Raw genomic sequence first — 8,510 nt, 5'->3', positions numbered from 1 at the left:
CACTATCAGAAATGTAAGACTTAAAATCTATGTTTTGACGCCTTACTATAGTCTTATGTAATTTTGGGGGTTTTGAAGACAATCTGAAAAAAATGAATTAATTTCATATCCACGCGTTCGTCTCGAAGAGCTAAACAACATACTAAATGACGGGCACTTAAAACCTATTGGTTTCCGAGTTATCGCACTTTATTAGCATTAGCAGTTGTTAGCATTAGCATTTGTTAGCATTAGCATTTGTCGAAAAAAAGTAGGGTTCCAGGGGTCGCACAGCAATGTGTCACACATCCACACGTTCGTCTCGACGAGCTATACAACATATCAGAAGATAATCACTATCAGAAATTTAAGACTTAAAATCTATGTTTTGACGCCTTACTATATATAGTCTTATGTAATTTTGGGGGTTTTGAAGACAATCTGAAAAAAATGAATTAATTTCATATCCACACGTTTGTCTCGAAGAGCTATACAACATATTAACTGACGGGTGCTTAAAACCTATTGGTTTCCGAGTTATCGCACTTTATTAGCATTAGCAGTTGTTAGCATTAGCATTTGTTAGCATTAGCATTTGTCGAAAAAAAGTAGGGTTCCAGGGGTCGCACAGCAATGTGTCACACATCCACACGTTCGTCTCGACGAGCTATACAACATATCAGAAGATAATCACTATAAGAAATTTAAGACTTAAAATCTATGTTTTGACGCCTTACTATATATAGTCTTATGTAATTTTGGGGGTTTTGAAGACAATCTGAAAAAAATGAATTCATTTCATATCCACACGTTTGTCTCGAAGAGCTATACAACATATTAACTGACGGGCGCTTAAAACCTATTGGTTTCCGAGTTATCGCACTTTATTAGCATTAGCAGTTGTTAGCATTAGCATTTGTTAGCATTAGCATTTGTCGAAAAAAAGTAGGGTTCCAGGGGTCGCACAGCAATGTGTCACACATCCACACGTTTGTCTCGACAAGCTATACAACATACCAAAAGATAAGCACTATCGGAAATGTAAGTCTTAAAATCGATGTTGTGACGCCTTACTATAGTCTTATGTAATTTTGGGAGTTTTGAAGACAATCTGAAAAAAGTGAATTAATTTCATATCCACGCGTTCGTCTCGAAGAGCTATACAACATACTAAATGACGGGCGCTTAAAACCTATTGTTTTCCGAGTTATCGCACTTTATTGGCATTAGCATTTGTTAGCATTAGCATTTGTAAGCATTGGAATTTGTCGAAAAAAAAGTAGGGTTCCAGGGGTCGCAGAGCAATGCGTCACACATCCAAATGTTCGTCTCGACGAGATATACAACATACCAAAAGATAGAGACTATCGAAAATGTAAGACTTAAAATCGATGTTTTGACGCCTTACTATAGTCTTATGTAATTTTGGGGGTTTTGAAGACAATCTGAAAAAAATGAATTAATTTCATATCCACGCGTTCGTCTCGAAGAGCTATACAACATACTAAATGACGGGCGCTTAAAACCTATTGGTTTCCGAGTTATCGCACTTTATTAGCATTAGCAGTTGTTAGCATTAGCATTTGTTAGCATTAGCATTTGTTGAAAAAGAGTAGGGTTCCAGGGGTTGCAGAGCAATGTGTCACACATCCAAATGTTCGTCTCGACGAGCTATAAAACATATCAGAAGATAATCACTATCGGAAATGTAAGACTTAAAATCTATGTCTTGACGCCCTTATGTAATTTTGGGGGTTTTGAAGACAATCTGAAAAAAATGAATTAATTTCATATCCACACGTTTGTCTCGAAGAGCTATACAACATATTAACTGACGGGTGCTTAAAACCTATTGGTTTCCGAGTTATCGCACTTTATTAGCATTAGCAGTTGTTAGCATTAGCATTTGTTAGCATTAGCATTTGTCGAAAAAAAGTAGGGTTCCAGGGGTCGCACAGCAATGTGTCACACATCCACACGTTCGTCTCGACGAGCTATACAACATATCAGAAGATAATCACTATAAGAAATTTAAGACTTAAAATCTATGTTTTGACGCCTTACTATATATAGTCTTATGTAATTTTGGGGGTTTTGAAGACAATCTGAAAAAAATGAATTCATTTCATATCCACACGTTTGTCTCGAAGAGCTATACAACATACTAAATGACGGGCGCTTAAAACCTATTGGTTTCCGAGTTATCGCACTTTATTAGCATTAGCAGTTGTTAGCATTAGCATTTGTTAGCATTAGCATTTGTTGAAAAAGAGTAGGGTTCCAGGGGTTGCAGAGCAATGTGTCACACATCCAAATGTTCGTCTCGACGAGCTATAAAACATATCAGAAGATAATCACTATCGGAAATGTAAGACTTAAAATCTATGTCTTGACGCCCTTATGTAATTTTGGGGGTTTTGAAGACAATCTGAAAAAAAATCATTAATTTCATATCCACGCGTTCGTCTCAACGAGCTATACAACATACTAGAAGACAGGCGCTTAAAACCTATTGTTTTCCAAGTTATCGCACTTTGAAATATCTAGGATTAGATTTAGAAATAGAATTAAGGAGAACATTTTAAGTGTGCCTGCTGCTCCCTAAGTGTGTGATGTGCTGGTGTTGAGTTAGGCAGCGTATTACTGACATCAGACACTGGTATCTAATACAAAATATCAATACGACCACTGTATGTATAGAACTACAATTATACTCCACCCCCCAAATCAACATTCCTGTAAGTGCAATCAGCAGGACACCACAGGGAATTGAACCCCATCCTAGTAAACCAGGAGTGCCACACCAGTGTCTTTTGCTTCTTGATGTATTTACAGGTTGAAGACAAACTCAACAATTTTACTTTCATAACGACGCTACACACTGAGCTAAGGACACATTTACCTATTATTACCTGAGCATTTTCAGTGTATTACAAATAACCGTTACCTTAGCTAATGTTAACACTTTTAGTGCCGATCCCAAAGTATTTTGGGAAATACATATGCGTTACATGTGGTTTCATACACTGCAACATGTCATCATCCTCCGCAACACATGGTCTCACATACCGCCAAGTGTCTTTTGCTTCTTGATGTATTTACAGGTTGACACACTCACATACAAAATTAGTAAAAGTAAATTTTCTTCTATAATATAATTGTTTTTTTTTTTACTTTCATATAATTTAGATTCATTGTGCATGCAAAGAAATATTCAAAAGCTTGTTGTGTAAATTTAGATTATGGCATACAGCTCATGAAAATCAAAAATCCACATCTCAAAATATTAGAATATTCCACGCGACCACTCAAAAGAAGGATTTACAATACAGAAATGTCAAACTTCTGAAAGGTTATGTTAATATGCACTCAGTATTGGTATAATACTTTTGAACAAATGTCCATCAATGGGGTGTGGCATGAAGGTGGTCAACCTACGGAAGCACAAAGTGCTCCAAAACCTTTGGATAGATGGCTGTGTTGACTCTAAACTTGATCAAACACAGTGTGGGCAAAACCAGCATTGCATTCCGTAGGTTGACAAGCTTTATTGAGATGAGTTCCTTTAGCCAGAAGCACTTGGCACCTGCCCACAGAGCCAAAACTACTAGTCACTAGCTTACTGGCCTGAACCCCACAGAGAATCTGTGTTGTGTTGTCGAGGAGATGAGACACCAGACTCAACCACAAAGATGAGCCTAAGGCCTCTATCAAAGCAAACCTGGGCTTCCATAACACCTCAGCAGTACCACAGGCTGACCACCTTCATGCCATGCCCCATTGATGAAGACATTTGTACAAAAGTATTCCATACCAAGAACTGAGTGCATAAATTAACATCTCTTTCAGAAGTCTGACATTTATGTGTTATAAATACTTCTTTTTAGTGGTCACGAAAGAAAGATCTAGGCATGTTTCTGATCGCTAAGGCCCTCAGAGGGGCTGACGATTGTTGGACTGACCATCGTCCCATCTTCTCTCTGCGAATTCGCCTGAAGCCAAAACCCAGACTGCATGCAAACCCTCCCCGAAAGAATATTTGCACTCAAAGATCCAGATCCGGACGCATTGTCATAATAAATTGTCGGATGTCGATTCGAGTCGGACATATTTGTTGATATAGCCTCTGCCTACCTATGACATGCAAAAGAAAAAGAAAAGAAAACCACACAATAAAAAAACATCAAAAACTTCAATATAACCCTAAGAACAGAATGAGGACATAAAAAGTAATTAAAAACAGATGAGATTGAACATCAGCAAAAAGCAAGGGTAAAGAAGTGGGTCTTGAGCAGTGCCATAAAGGTGTGCTGGGAGGTTACATAGTATTGTTTAGCATAGCATCAACTATTGACGAAAATAATATTGACCTCAAAGAATGCAGATATGCTCATATTCACATTCTTCTGAAGCCAAAGCCTTTAGAGTAGAGTAGGTACTGTAGGATTGAGTCTGGCATTCATTTTCTTATGTTTCTCTTTTGCATAGACTTGCACTATTATTTGAATTTCATGTCAAACTTAAATATATCATTTAATTTTGATTGAAGATTGAAATGGTCTCAAGATATTTATTTTATTTTGACACATATAGGCTTGCCTTTCAAATGTAAATATTGTATTACAGTTTTTGATAGTTGGACTGGAAGGAAGTTCAGAATTTGAAGTGTTTCAGGTATTAATTTAATTATGTTGACAATTGATTGATGTATCTCACATCAAATAGTTTTATATATTTTTATGTTGAATTTAGAGCTGAATTAAAGTCACAAGACTAATTTGTATTTTCATATATTCAAAATGTGTTCATAAATGCATATTTGTGCCAGATCCACTACAGTATTATTATATGTATGCAATAATTGCTTGAATTTGTGTACCAACCCAAAATGCAACACAGAGCAAAAAATAAATAAAGAAAAACATGTATGTGTAAATAACAAAATGAGCAGGGCACCGCAGGGAATTGAACCCCGTCCCAGTAAACCAGAAGTCCCACACCAGTGCCTTTTTTTTGTTATAAAAAAAAAATCACATACATTTCAGTAAAGTCTTCACAATTTACATTGTAGGCATTTATCAGACACCATTTATCCAGAGTTGACTTACAATTACCAAGGTAAACAGATACATGGAATGCATAGAGACAATGTAAGTAAACTAGAATCACAGGTTAACCAAGAAATGGCAGTTTAAACAATATCAAAATGCGGTACATTATATTGTTCAATCTGAAAAAGGACAGGTGAGGTACATTGAACTCAAAGTAATTTTTGGGTTACAGAAAAGGTTACAAAAATCCATTGAACTGGAAAAAAACAGGTTGACAGGCAGGTGACAAAAGTTCTCAGACCTAGAACAATATTCTGGTTGCCTATAGTATTGATTTTATAGAACAAATGAAACATACAAGTGAAATAAAACTGTTGGTCACAGAATTCCTACACAGAATTCCTAGACACAGCTGTACAGTTAGATAATGAGTATCTATTACAATACAATTATAAATAGCACCCTTCAAAATAAAATATTTGAGGTGGTGTACAAGTAAAAGTAAAAGTAACAATACATGGAATTTAAGACAATTTTGACAATATATTTAATTAATAAAAAAGTTGTCCATTTGATTCAGTTGACAGACCCCATGTTATAAAAAATGCATAATACTGGTCAAAATAACTAAGGAAGTACAGAGCTTGAACGCAATCTTCACAAAGCGTGTAGCTTAAAATAAAACATTGATTGTTCCATCCAAAATATAATCTTAAATTGACAAAAGACAATTTTAAGACCATACATTGATAGCCATGTTTACCTCTTTATACAATTGAAAACAATAAATACTGTCCACAAAAACATTAAGGAAAACTCCTTAAAATAAACTAAGAAATATTTGTATTAAATGTAGTTCTTGCTCATAAAGTGGTCTAAGTGCTAAAAGTGAAAAGTGCAGCAGCAAATGTTTAGGTCGTAGGGCCATCGTCAGTGCCTTGCCTATTGACCGCCGTGGATTATGATTACAAATAATGCATAAATCACATCAATGCACATCACACACTGGCCGCATATGGGCAATATGTGATGTGGACTGGTGTGACAAGCTTTCCCTGCAGACAACGCAAACGACGTGAAATAAGAGAACGCAAATCACACTACGCAATGCAAGTGACGCGAAATTATACAGGACATGAGATCACATCAATCCACATCACATACCCCTAACCACCCTAGCCCTAACCCTATGTTTGTATGTGATGTGGACTGAAGCTTTACTCGTAAATGTGAAACGACGCGACATCAATCCACATCACATACTGGGCCCTAATGCATGTTCGCATGTGATGTGGACTGGCGTGATGAAGCTTTCCCCACATATTATATTTAGTGTCATAGCACTGACCGTGGTCCTATGACCTAAACATTTGCTGCTGCACTTTTCACTTTGAGCACTTGGAGCATTTTATGAACAAGAACAAAAATGTAATAAAAAGAATCTTAGTTTTCTGAAGGCTTTTTTTTTTCAAAAATATCGTTTTTTACCATTATTTCAAAAGACAAAATGCATTTACAGATTTATTATTATTTTTTTTTTTACATTTATTTTGAACCTAATCGAAGAAATTCCATTGAAAATAATGAAAATTATTATTGAACACAGCAGATCTACCAGCTAAGCTTGTAGATCTGCTGTTTTCACTAGGTCCCAGGGAATAGTCACATGTCTTTTTGATCTCCATTTAAAACGTTATGAGACTGATGTTTTCAGAGTGTGTTTTTGCCATGGTTATTTTATTGTTCATTTCAGATCCATAAGTGAATATTCCTCCGGGGGTCAAATTGTACAATTCAAATTAAAATACAAGCAGCAAGCAAAATGGAATGTGTGCCATTTCCTGAAGTAAAACAAAAGAAACAATTGGATTTCTTGTGAAAAAATTAAGTGAAAATAGATTTACAAGTTGTTAGAGCTGGCAAATCTAGTTTAATCTTTTCTTGACAATTAAAATTAATTCAAATTGGATACAAGCAACTGACACAAATAGAACGTGCCATTTCATGAAGTAAAACAAACAAATTAAGCAATAAAGTAAGCAATAAATTAAAAACAATTTGTATAAGTGAAAATGGACTTACAAGCTTGTTGTGAGCTTGCAAATCTATTATGTCCAGCTAACAGGAACAAATATGTAGAGCTTACAGCCTACTCCTTAGACCAGTGGTTCTCAAACTTTTTGGGCTTCAGTACCCCCTTTAATCCAGTGACCCATACAAGTCTGTAACTCTGACAGTGTACAAATGGAACCAAATGAACCATTTGTACACTGTCAGAGTTAAGGGGAGACCTTGACATTTGGTAGTTTGAGAAACACTGCTCTAATCGACCACATTCTGAATAGAAAATACTGACATCAAAAGTCCAGTTTTTAGGTCAATATGTTGAAAATAAAAGTAAGTAGTCTGTTTTCTATTCAGTTACAGTAAAATTCATACTTAATTTGGTTTAAAGCTACGTACTGTATACAGAGCAGCACGTTCACATACATTTGTCAATATTTTATCATTAAACATAACAGTAAAATAATTGTTTCCATTTTCTCTCAAGTACCCCCTGTAGTACCTCTGCGTACCCCTAGGGGTACACGTACCCCCATTTGAGAAACACTGCCTTAGACAAAATAGGAAAGATCTTTATTACATTGTGTTGGTGCTCATAAAGTGATCTAAGTGCTAAAAGGATAAAGTGCAGCAGCAAATGTTTAGGTCGTAGGGCCATCGTCAGTGCCTCGCCTACTGACCGCTGTGGATTATGAGGCTTTAACCACAAATAATGCATAAATCACATCAATGCACATCACACACTGACCCCATATGGGCAATGTGTGATGTGGACTGGCGTGACGAGCTTTCCCCGCAGACGCAACGCAAACGATGTGAAATAAGAGAATGCAAATCACACAACGCAACGCAAGTGACGCGAAATTATACAAGACATGAGATCACATCAATCCACATCACATACCCCTAACCGCCCTAGCCCTATCCCTATGTCGTATGTGATGTGGACTGAAGCTTTACTCGTAAATGTGAAACGACGCGACACATCAATCCACATCACATACTGGGCCCTAATGCATGTTCGCATGTGATGTGGACTGGCGTGATGAAGCTTTCCCCGCATATTATAATATTTGGTGTCATAACACTGACCGTGGTCCTATGACCTAAACATTTGTTGCTGCACTTTTCATTTGAACACTTGGAGCATTTTATGAAAAAGAACAAAAATGTAATGAATAAAAATCTTTTTTTTCTTAAGGCTTCTTTTTCCAAATATCCTTTTACGATTATTTCAAAAGGCAAATAAAATGCATTTACAGATTCATTCTCTTCTTTTTTTACGTTTATTTTGAACATAATCCAAGAAATTCCATTGAAAATAATGAAAATTAGAGTATTGAACACAGCAGATCTACCAGCTAAGCTTGTAGATCTGCTGTTTTCACTAGGTCCCAGGGAATAGTCACAAGTCTT

Source organism: Nannobrachium achirus, assembly GCF_963921795.1.
Source record: "Nannobrachium achirus genome assembly, chromosome: 17".
Lineage (NCBI taxonomy): Eukaryota > Metazoa > Chordata > Actinopteri > Myctophiformes > Myctophidae > Nannobrachium > Nannobrachium achirus.
This window is presented reverse-complemented; position numbering follows the sequence as displayed.